Source organism: Puntigrus tetrazona, chromosome 16, assembly GCF_018831695.1.
Source record: "Puntigrus tetrazona isolate hp1 chromosome 16, ASM1883169v1, whole genome shotgun sequence".
In the NCBI taxonomy this organism is placed as follows: Eukaryota; Metazoa; Chordata; class Actinopteri; order Cypriniformes; family Cyprinidae; genus Puntigrus; species Puntigrus tetrazona.
In genome coordinates, this window is record NC_056714.1 from 10,915,467 (window position 1) to 10,925,696 (window position 10,230).

The 10,230-nt window shown below is 39.4% G+C and overlaps 1 long non-coding RNA gene and 1 pseudogene across 1 annotated transcript; both read right to left on the minus strand.

Annotated features, from left to right (window-relative positions):
• Positions 1-373: 373 nt before the first annotated feature.
• Positions 374-8,417, minus strand: LOC122360814 (annotated as a pseudogene).
• Positions 8,418-8,648: 231 nt separating this feature from the next.
• On the minus strand, positions 8,649-9,298 carry LOC122361039. Its single transcript, XR_006252847.1, has 3 exons — positions 9,227-9,298; positions 9,034-9,083; positions 8,649-8,680 (listed from the first exon to the last, which is right to left on the minus strand). It is a non-coding gene; the product is annotated as an uncharacterized LOC122361039 (long non-coding RNA).
• Between the last annotated feature and the right edge of the window lie 932 nt (positions 9,299-10,230).

Sequence of the window (10,230 nt, forward strand, 5' to 3'; positions counted from 1 at the left end):
ATCAAACGTGGGACTTGAGATGAATGCCATAGCGTAACGATATTACTCCCGTTTAAATAAGCTTTTTCTTTTTCTTTTTTTTTACTCCAAAACGTTCAGGATAAAGATATCATCTTTACTGTGCATGGTTTGTACAAAACGTAATCTTTCCTGAATATAGCTATTCAAATTACAGTACTCCACTGAAACAACCTGAAATACTTGAAATACTGTCCGAACATGAGGCTAAAACTTTCTGGCTCGGGGAATAAAAAAAAAAAAAAACTTTAAAATCCCCCTTCTTAATTCACATTTTTCTTGTGAGTTTTGTCCATACAAAGAGAAAACATGTACGTGTAGCAGAAATGAGTTTAGAAGGGATGGAAAAGGGAACTTCAGAGTTTTTTGTCAGCAGCAGTTACAGTAATAGAGACCCAGAACCGTTTCAGAATGACTCTAAAAGAAGATTTCAGCATATATCAGCAACCTATACTCTCCTCGATATCCTACTCAGGACTGCAGGAGAACGAGATTTGCACTTTACGCTTCTCTCAGCTCTGGCTGAGCAGGCGGCTGTGCAGGAATGCTCGGAAACTGGCCACGGGTCGCAGGTCGTTCTGATGTTTCCTCCGCTCTATGAAAGAGATGAGTCTGGAAGTGTCGAGGCGAGCTGCTCCGAAGCTGCGCTGGGCTGCAGCCACGGTTGCTCTCGCAGGCAGACCTGCGCAGAGGGACGTCTGCACGGCTCGCCTCGGAGCAGGACGCATAGCAGATCCCGCGGCCGGACTCACCCCGCGGAAGTAGTCCTCCGGGAAGCTGAAGTCGAGGCGGCAGATGTTCAGACAGGTCTCCTCGACACTCTCGTCCAGGAAAGGGGACGCCCCGCTGAGCATCACGTACGCCAGCACGCCTAGACTCCAGAGGTCAGAGGTCAGAGCCGCGGGCTCACCTAGAACCAGCTCAGGGGCGGAGAACTCTGGGCTGCCCAGCAGAGGGTGGATGTACGGCGTGTTGGAGAGATGGGCCGCATCGCCGAAGTCCGTCAGTTTGACTAGAGGCTGGGTTGACGTTTGCTCGATTAATACATTCTCGGGCTGAAAAAAATCACGCAACGGAGATAAGTATGAGATAGGAAACACATGACAGGTTCAAAATGTAAAAATAGGAATTAAATAGCACGAGTGACACAATCCAGTCAACTATTCAAAAGAGCAACGTCTCCCCCTTTTATTATGTTTTATTTTTAACCACAGACGTCACAACATCTCTAGAAGTGGCAAAGTATTAAAATAGAAGCGATTAGTCAGTGTTGACTTATAGGGTGTAAATTGGATGATTCATCACTTATAAATATAAATAAGACAGCTAAATGAGTGGATCTTAACCTTTTGACTCTAAAGAACATTAAGACACAACATTTGACCTGTTTCACAAGTCAAGTTAGTACTGTAGCATATCTTATTGGTATATTACTTAGATTTAGATGTGTGTGTTGTATTGATACCTCACATTGTTAGTCATTTGATCCATGCAATGATTCATATTAAATTGTTACATCCCTATTTGTTTAGACGAACAGTTTGAACTAATAAGGATATATTTTTGTTAGTGTTTCTGTTTAAAATTATATCTCACTACGAATAATGATTTGTATTTGTATTCAGTGTGTTTTCTTTAGGGTTTACAATTTTTATTCATAAAGATTTAGGATCTCCTGGTTGTTAAATGAATTTGACAGTTGTTGAGTAAATGAATTAAAATAATAAATTGGTTGTCGAGAAGAGCCAGTCAAGCGCCATCTGGGTATCCTTTTGTCCAAAAATGACCAACTGATTTATTAAGAATAATTCTATGGAAAGGCTCACCTTCAAGTCAAGATGAGCAATCCTACATGTGTGAAGGTAGTGTAAAGCTTCCAGAATGTCCCGTAGATAAAGAGACACCTTTTCTTCTGTTAGGTTCCCCCAGCTTACAATATAGTCCAGGAGACGACCTTGATCAGCGCTGATGTGCAAAAAAAACAAAAAGCTAAATTAACTGACGGTATCACTAGCATGTGGGAGACTATATTGTTACAGATCAAGTAAAGAAGTCCACGTACATCTCCAGGATGAGGACGTAACTGGCTGGGGTCTCGTAAGTGTCCAGCAGGCCCACCAAGTGAGGATGCTGAAGACACTGTAGGACACCCATCTCCTGAACCACCTGCTCTCGACGCATTAGCTTCTTATTTACTAGCTTAGCGGCCACCGATTGCCTGCTTCCTCTTTGCTCACACCACTTAGTGACAGCAAACCTGCCTCTAGAGACAGACAGAAAACAAACATTAGCTGGTTCGGACCGTAAGCTGCGTGTATAGAGATATTATTTGATTCATTCAGTATATCAGAACAGTTCATTTGTACAGTACCTCCCAATTCCATGACTTCAGTGTAGTGGGACTCAAAGTTATCCTTCCAGAGGATCCCGTCACAGGACGTGCCTGCGCAAAAACGACGTCGGTAAATCAGCTGCTATTTCAGCTTTTTCGTTTTGAGCAGCGTTAAATGAAAACCAACTGACCAAGCACCCTGAGGTAGGCTGATGATGTCACTGAGCCCACGTCATTAGAGGCGATGCAGGTGTAGCTGCCGCTGTCATCCAGAGAGGCAGGTGAGATACGGAGGGTCACTTCCCCTGTCTCACTGAACAAAACATTTAGCAATTAGGTGGGCAAAATGTATAAAATGTAACATTCAAAAACAAAAATATACAGCATTTTTTGTCTAGAATATACTGGACTGGTAAAATGCTCTATTCAGTGGTCAGATATTATTGAGTAATTACTGCTAAACTATATTTGAAGAGTTCATTTGCAAAACAGATATGTCCGATATGTCAGATATGTTTCATTGTTTTTAACGCTTTTCAAAAATCATGTTTTTTCATTGTGCATTCTAAATAATCTCAATCAAACTGCAGTTGGTTTATATTGACTAGATTAATGAATAACTTTATAAAACAATTATCTAACACAATAAAACGATGAAAACATGATTGCATGAATATTTTTGAAAAGGTTTGCAAATAAACTCTTCATATTGACCAATTTTATTTTAGAAGCAAATGAAGTGATCTTTAAAATGATTTAATTAATTAAAATTACATTTTTATTTTAATGATTGTAATAATTAAAATTACATTTTCATTTGCATCAATATTTAATGCACATTTATTAATTTATTTGGTAATCATGTAACAAGCAAACACAGTGACTAATCAATTTTTGGTGAGAAAATGGCATAAATAATTTTCTTCTTGTGCCATATTTTCTTTAGTAATTTATGCTTCAAATTAAAAATCTACTTAGGATTTTGCTCACAAAAGAAATAAGATAAGGTGCAAGATAAGATGAGAGGTTAAGTTCGTCAAACCGATAGCAATGACAAATTGCAAAACTAAATTAATTTTTTTTATTTGTCAAATCTGATCGAATGCAGTGTATGTAATAAGCAACATAATGTACAGTCAACTAGTCATTACCAGAAAAGAAATCCCTGTGCAAAAATACAAGGTGCTTCACATCTGGTTCCTGATCACCCGGTCAGGGTTGTTTTTTGTGTGTGTGTGTCTGTGTCTCTGTGTGTGTGTGCATGCGTTTGTAAAATAAATAAATATATATAAGTATTTAAATAAATTTTTTTGTAAAATTTGTTTTATTTAAATAGTTACAGCATTTAAATTTTCATAAAAACATGTTACAGAAGGTATGCACATCTAGCAGGTGAAAAGAAAGTATGATGAGAGTACTACAAAAAAATAACAAACAAAAAAGAAAACGCTGGCACACCGTGAGTTTCAAAAGCAGAAAAATATTATACAATAAATTATTTTAAGGTGTACTTGTTACAGTGTATACATTTAAGTACTGTGTAATATTCATTAACTACATGTACTTACTATACGGTTAGTGTTTGGGTTAGGGCTACCTGCATGTATTAATCTATTGCTATTATAATAGTAACTACACGTGCAACATGACACAAAAATAAAGTGTTACCCAAAAACATGTACACTTTTTCACCGAAACTTTTGTGTGCGCGTGGATCCTTTATCAACAGCTACATGGTTTTTGGTGAGAAAATGGCACTAATATTTTTCCTTTTTGCAGCTATAGTATAGCCATTTTTTCTTTCTTGTTTAGCAATTCATTTTACAGTTCAAAAAATGTATTTAGGAATTTACTCGAAATCAAATCAAGCATTGTGCAAAAGATGAGAGATCAAGTTCACAAACCAAAACTGCGTTAACTAAATTGACCGAATGCAGTCAATGGACAAAATGACGACAATTTCAAAGAAATATTTAGCTTGGAAAATGTTTCTTTCAGTAAACAGTTATGAAACCAGCAAAATGACTGTGCATCCTTCCCAATCAACAAGATCGTGAACCATAAAGCAAAAGTGCCCCCTGCAGTCTGTATGAGTGCACGGCATGTAAGAAGATGCCTGTGTAGTGGTTTTACCTGTGTGTGAGTGTGTATCTTCCTCCAGTGCTGAGAGTGCTCTGGTCAGGCCCTCTCCAACAGACCGAGGCTTTGGGCTGCCCACAGATCTTACAGCTGAGAGTTACACTGTCGCCCTGTCGCACACCACCTCACTCAGGGGACTACGAACTCTGGGGGAACTGCTGCCAGCAAATCAGAAACTTACAGTCATTCGGCTGTTTCATTATGACACGTAAACCATTTAATACATGCAGAGAGATTTCCAAGAACGAAAGAACAATATTCTAACTTACCGTCATAAATGTAGTTGGGGTTCAAAAGCTGCAAAAATACGAGCGATTATGTATTGTTGAATGTTCGTGCTGTATGTAGAAATTGTATATGAGTAATGATTACATTAGATTGTTAAGGTAGTACCTTTACAGAAACCTTATTGGCTGATACATCTCTAGACTTGCGATAGCCATTCTCTGGTTTGCTTTCTTTCTTGCCCTCTTTGTCTCTCTTTTCAGACTTTCGTCTGATGCGTAGAGCTGTGTGCCACGATGAGGACTTCCTGAATGACAAATAAAGCACTCACTATTCACAGTTAGACTATAATTCAAAGCTGGATTATAATCGTTAGCTGACAAAGAAGAAGTTACTATCATTTGAAAAACAATGGCGTCATGAACACTTACAACTTCACTTACATATTTAAAACACCTTCTTAACTAATACACTGATACACATCTTATTTTGACAATTATTTGATCAATTAAAGAAATAAATAAGTGACTAAACAGCCAGTGTATAATCAATAACAATCAATAAACAATTCTCACTTGAGGGTTCCATCGGGGTAGTCGGGAATGATGATGGAGGTGTGACCCAGAACGTAGCCGGGGATCCAGCCCTCGGCTGCTGGGCCTTGTTCTGTGGCGGCACGGAAAACTAGAAACATGTTTTGCTGGTTAGAGGCCAATATCTGCACAACCTCTCCTTGATACACGCTGATCTCATCTTCTTTTAGAGCCACATAGTCCTGGGTCACCAACATGGTTGACACACTGCTGCTGCTGCTGCTTTCACTCTAAAACCAGACAAACATCAGAGAAGCTTTTATACTACATATATTTCTTTAATTATTGTTTATTTGATTAAACATGTTTGCACATGAAGAATGTTGAACATATTTAGTGAGCTGATCAGAGAGCGAGAATAAAAGCAAGGAGAGCAGTTCTAAAAAAGATTAACAATTAGTTTACAAGAACCTCTTACGCTTACACCAAAGAGTTGTTCACACTGACAGTTCACAGCTAAATTGCTGATGGTTTCCAGACTCTGTACTTTTTGTTTAGAGTATATGATGAGGTGGATAAGCTCAGATGTCTACCACTGATGGTTACCACAACACTTTGAACTCTGTAGCACTATTGATCATGTTGCTTCTAATTGCTTACTATCATTAAAAATGAATGACTGCTGGCCTCTTTGTTGCTGCAAATTGCTTTCAGTGTGATTACCCCTTAAGACTATTGGTTAAATAAGGAAATCTAACACCCTCAAAGACACCGTGAAATCAACATTGAGTTTTGTGGTCTTTTAATATATATATAGTTAATATGCTAGTGGACCGCTGAAAGTTCTTATCCACTCATGTACACAAATGTTTTATCCAATAAAATGCTCTCTGGAATGAGAATATACCTTCCCTAATCCTCATACTTGCTTCTGATGCAAATAAAATCTACTTGCTATTTAAAAAAAAAAAGGAAAAGTCTCCTGATATGTCTCTCTCCAAATTCCTCTGTCAATAGTTAACAAATCAGCACAGGGCCTTGACACTCCAATATATTTTAAATGGATTACACCAAAAATCCTAAAAAAAGCTGTAAGCAGGTTAAAAAGAAAAAGAGTTAGTAATTGTTAGTTGGCTGTGGTTTACGTGTTCTCTTATGCTTGCATATTAGGTCTCTCTCAGGCAGTTAGAGAAAGAACATCCTGCCAGTTCAGAGCAGATAGAGTCAGCAGAAATAGTCAAGCGGATGTACAGAGTTTCTGAGAAACTCTCAAGGGAGTTATCCTGGTTAACAGTGCATGTTGTTAGTTGCTCAGCACAGTCAAACCAGGCCAGTTAATATGCACAAAAGCCTGTGTGAATCTTCTTAGTTCCAAGTGAATGCACATACAGTATACCCCAGCGGATGGTTAGTATAAAGCCAGAGGTGGAGGGGAAGCAGGACTAGGCCTCACTGAAGCCAGGAGCTAGAGTTTGGCTCTTACCCCATTGCTGTGAGTGGAATGCAGGGACTGCTCACTGGTGGAGGAGCAAGTACTGATGCGGTCCAACTCCTTACTGTGGGTGGAGTGCCTGCAGTCTGACACTGGTTGCGACTCAACGTGTCACTCTGCTCTGTGTAAGAGCCAGGCCTGCCAGTAGGTGAGACTGGCACTGAGGCCCAAAACGGAGCCCTTCTGGACTGAAAAGTTCTGAGGGTTCAAGGGGGAGAGAATTGGCGAAGGGGACTCTGAGACGGGGCTTTGTTAGGGTGAGAGACAGGGGTGCAACTGTGGCTCTTGGAATGGGTGCTCTTCGGCGTAGCTCCTTCAAAGGGCTCTCCAGGACCCGCATCCCAGGGACCTCACCGCTTAGGTCCTGGTCTGGAAGAGGACACGCACTGAAGTGCGGTCATCTGGGGCGGGGCGTGGTGGTGCTGCACGGGTTGAGGGGAGACGAGAAGAAGGTTGAGGGATTCGGGAACCTCGGGACCGAGCCACAGCTGGAACCCATGGCAGAGCTGCTGCTATCCCCGGAAGTCCACTGCTGCTGGGTCCACCCAGAACGCTTGCCCCAACATGATTCCGTTGGTATTCAATGGGTGAAGTCAGTGCTGAAAAGACAAGAGGCAAGTAATGTATGTAATAAACCCAGTTATAAGACATTTTATGATGTTCTTAGAATCAATGTTTTGTCAATGTCAAGTTTTCCTGCGAAATTGGGCTACTTTAACTCTGTTGCTGCGGGTTGAAGCAATCCCACTAAAATATTATATGTAATGCGACAACACTAATCATGCTATCAATTGTTGAATAACTAGTTGATCTTGGCTCTATTTTCTTCAGTATTATCTTCAAATGCCAATTCACAACTATTGTCTTACAATTAATTAAATTGTTAATGTAAATAATTGAATTCAAATCAGTGTCCAATCCTTCTCCAGGTACTACACTCATGTAATGCAACATATAGTACACATATTATGTGGCCAATCCCACTAGAGAAGTATGAGGTAAAGCCAATTACTTGGTGGTTGTTCATAGTTTGTGGTGCTTCAAACGTATTACATTTTGGCAGCAGATATTTAGCCACTAACACTCAAAATTCTACAATCGTGTTACCATTGAGGAAGTTTCTCTGGTTCTCCAGGATGCTGCTGATCTGCTGGATCCAGGTGAGGCAAACCGCCCGGTTGGAGGAATGGAGGACATAGTGCTCTGAACTGCCAGTGGATGACCTTGAGGTCAAAATAAACTTACAAGGGTCATTGTCAGGACTCTCTTCTAGACCCAACCAACTGACCTGCACAGCAGAGAAGAAAGAGAGAGACAGGAGATAAATGTTTTTACTTTCTATACTTTGTATAGCACTATAGGAGTGGTTCTGTAGACACACCTTTATGCTGTTCTTAAACAAATAGCCTGGCATAGAGAAGCCCTTCTTTTTATCCAGAGGTTCACTGAAGATAACTATCTGCTCAAAGAGAAAGACACGCCTCTCTTTCATGCGGAAAGGAGACCACCATCCTGGTCGGAGACCAAGAAGGTGTCCTGGAGAAGCAGTCTTCCCTGGGCTACAATTTTTTCCCTAGAAGAAAAAATTAACAATGCTTAGACCTCAAAACAGTTTAAATTTCCTTGAATGTCCAAAAACTCCTGCACTAAAAAAAAAGAACATTCAATACAAGTACATTGCTTTCTATCCACCAAATGACAAACTTTCACTGTCATATTTGGTTTGATTAGTTTTGATATAGAAAAAAACATTTGTGAAAAACTTGTGGACTTATTTATGTACATACAACTGTTAATGGATGTGCTTTTAGCTTTCCTCCCACGCACTCACAAACTTTTGCAAATAAGAGAAATGCATCTTACATCAAATCCTTGGAGGCGCTCCAACATTCATCATGTCATTGCAGCGTTTGGAACAACACACATCACCTCTACAGCTTTCTGTAGAGAGAGCATATGCAGCTTAGTACTAGTGCTTGCCTGTGTAAAATTTGCCACCATAATACAAAGAAGTTATGGGTGGTTACTTATGGTGTTGCAATTGTATGTGCATATGTTCATGAAAGTTTGTGTACTGTGGTAAAAGGATCGTAGTATAGGCAAACAACATTTGGATTTGAAATCAAAATAATGGATGAATGTTGTGTTTGTGGTAAACCGCGGATAAGAAGCAGACTGCAAACTGATCCTGTTTGATAGCACAACGGTTTTGTGCTGCTTTGCACTGCAGAGGTAATGCAAACTAAGCATGTGTGAAAAACAAGCATAACCCATAATTTAACAAATACCTTTACCTCTAATTCTATAGTGTCCAATCCAGCCTTTTGGAGAACTTGAGAAAATCCTAAATTAAAACAAGGCAGAACAATTATAAGAAACATTCATGTTGAAAGATAATGGTCTTTTTCTCAACACCTATTCTTTACAAAACACGGGTCAGTAATTGCAAGGAATGGCAACATTGCTACTGCAATTTCACTGCCTGACCTTCAGAAGAAGCTGGTATTTCATGATCCGCTGCACTGGTTTAATCAGTAGATCTGTGATCTGTAGCCTGTGGCCCAACCTCTCTGTTTTAAATCCTGATGAACATATAAAGAAAAGATGGTTATCAGTCTGTCTAACTTTTTATGACTCATGTTTAAATGTCAGGAAGAAAGTAGGCAGCTAACTGAGTCTTACCTCAAAATAAGTGTCGATGTACTCTGAAACAATGTGCTCTGATTTGGGCTTGTTTTGGCAGTAGACAATGTATATGTGCAGTCTCCTGCTCCTGAAGCCAAAACAGAATTTCAGACAACGTAAGGTCAAAACTTAAAGAGGAGAGTTCCTGTTCTTCATGGTGCTTTCCAGCTGGGCTAACATATAGAAACAGCTATGATTCAACCGCTCACTAAGCTACTGCATGTAACACACAGACCACTTTCTTAAACTACAAGTATGGCATTTAATGGAAAAGTTCACCCAAAAATGTAAATCTGTCCTGATTTTCTTACACTCGTGCCATGTTTTTATTCTGTCGATTGTAAAAGTAAGTATTTTAAAAAATGTTTTACCTACACAATAAAAGCACTATATATTTGTATAGCGCTTTACGCATTATACAAAGCTTTCCAAAGATGTTTTTTAGCTAGGACTGCATTAACTGCTTTTAATGGCTTAGAGGTGAAGTGTGCCTAAATGTATAGAAAAACCTAAATGTATAGAAAAACAACGATATGTGATTCATAAGTTGTTTCATTGTTGTGTGTATAGGCACTGCAGCTTTATGATGTTAACAACCATTGCTCTATGTGTTTGAACATCCCCACTGACACAGCAACATGATATAAGTTTGAGATGGGAATATCTATTTAATTTAATGATATTTGTCAAAACCCCACAATGAATGATTTCATACCTGTCTTATAAACAGGGGCGCGAGTCTATCTGGGTCTTCCAAGCACTTTCTAGTTCACCAAGAAAGAAGCTACAAAGATGAGAGGTGAGAC